The 1,883-nt window shown below is 39.0% G+C and overlaps 1 pseudogene; it reads left to right on the top strand.

The window, feature by feature from the left end:
- The first annotated feature begins 209 nt into the window (after window positions 1-209).
- LOC135232529 (olfactory receptor 4F3/4F16/4F29-like) lies at window positions 210-1,246 on the top strand (annotated as a pseudogene).
- The last annotated feature ends 637 nt before the right edge of the window (window positions 1,247-1,883 follow it).

Genomic DNA, 1,883 nt, shown 5'->3' with positions numbered 1-1,883 from the left:
AATCATCATGTGTGCTTTCGGCTTGTGCTTACTATCATCATCATCATCATTATTGAGCAATTGCGAAGAATTTGATGACTAGGTAATTATCATTCATAATGTGAATATTGCAACACAGATGATTAAGGTCACTCTTATCCCTAATAATCAAAATTTCCTCCTCATTTTCTTGTCTCATAATTTCAGTGGCAACCCCATTGGCTGGATCAATGGATGGAGGGAATCACTGTGTGGTGTCTGAGTTTGTGTTTCTGGGGCTCACCAATTCACGGGACATCCAGCTTTTCCTCCTGGTGTTCTCTTCTGTGCTCTTTGTGGCAAGCATGACTGGAAACATCCTCATTTTGTTTTCTGTGACCACTGATCCTCACTTACATTCCCCTATGTACTTCCTACTGGGCAGTCTCTCCTTCATTGACCTGGGGGCCTGCTACACTATTTCCCCCAAGATGATTTATGACCTTTTCAGGAAGCAAAAAGTCATCTCCTTTGGGGGCTGCATTACTCAGATCTTCTTCATTCATATCGTTGGTGGCGTGGAGATGGTGCTGCTCATAGCCATGGCTTTTGACAGGTATGTGGCCATATGTAAACCTCTTCACTACCTGGCCATGATGAGCCCACACATGTGCATTTTGCTCCTGGCCACTGCCTGGGCCCTTGGTATTATTCACTCACTCTTCCAGCTGGCATTTATAATTAATTTACCCTTCTGTGGCCCTAATGTATTGGACAGTTTTTACTGTGACCTACCCAGGCTCCTCCGACTGGCCTGTAGAGATACCTATGGACTGCAGTTCCTGGTCACTGTCAACAGTGGATTCATTTGTGTTGGATCTTTATTAATACTTCTCATCTCCTACATCTTCATCCTTTTCACTGTTTGGAAACATTCCTCAGCTGGTTCATCCAAGGCCCTCTCCACTCTGTCAGCTCACATCACTGTGGTCTTTTTGTTCTTTGCCCAACCATATTTGTCTATACATGGCCACATCCCAATTCGCAGATGGACAAATATCTTGCTCTCTCTGATGCAGCTCTCACTCCTTTTCTAAATCCAGTCATCTATACATTCAGGAACAAAGAGATGAAGACAGCAATGAAGAGAGTTTTCAGACCACTTGTGATTTTTAGGAGGATCTCATGAGTAATATTGTGAGATATTTATCCTGATCAACACTGGCCTTAAGTTCTTATATCTGTCATTTTAGATTAACTGTTTTAATGTATCAACAATAAATTTGAGTATTACCACACCCATTAAGAATGTTTTTGCCTATGCAGAATGAAGATTTTAGATAAAATGTTAATTCAAAACTTATATTGCCTCAGCTGGGGTTGCACAAATATGTACTAATTATAGTTGTTTCTCTCTAGTTAGTTTCCTTTCTTTCTTTTTTTCTCGAGATTATGTTTATTATTGTCTTTTAAATTACCCATATATTTCCTCATAATCTGCTTCTATAGGTAACCAAGATGCTAATTATTCACTCACCATCATTTATCTCTATTTTTTGCCAGTAATGGTATTCATATCTCATTCAAACACTTCAGGCCCATTGTGAGTTTCAACTTTCTCTTTATGGTTTGGAGGGCATAGTTAATTTGTGTCTGAGGAAATTTTTTCTGTTCATTCTTCAAATGGTTAAAACAATCTGATTTCAGACAAATATCAGCTCGAAAGTTTACTATCCATCCACAGGAGCATTATTCTCTCCTGTTTTGTTGTGCTGCCTACTACTTCTTTTCTCATTGTTTTCTCTCTTAGATAACTGTCCCCTTTATCACTGAATATTTTCAAATTTTTTGAGGTAAACCCTTTTCGGTACAGTTTTGAAAAGCCTAAATTAATAATATCCACTGGTTTCCTTTTGTTCACATGC

Source organism: Loxodonta africana, chromosome 10 (genome assembly GCF_030014295.1).
Source record: "Loxodonta africana isolate mLoxAfr1 chromosome 10, mLoxAfr1.hap2, whole genome shotgun sequence".
Classification (NCBI taxonomy): domain Eukaryota; kingdom Metazoa; phylum Chordata; class Mammalia; order Proboscidea; family Elephantidae; genus Loxodonta; species Loxodonta africana.
The sequence above is the reverse complement of the archived record's forward strand: the minus strand, read 5'-3'. Positions and strand labels throughout refer to the sequence as shown.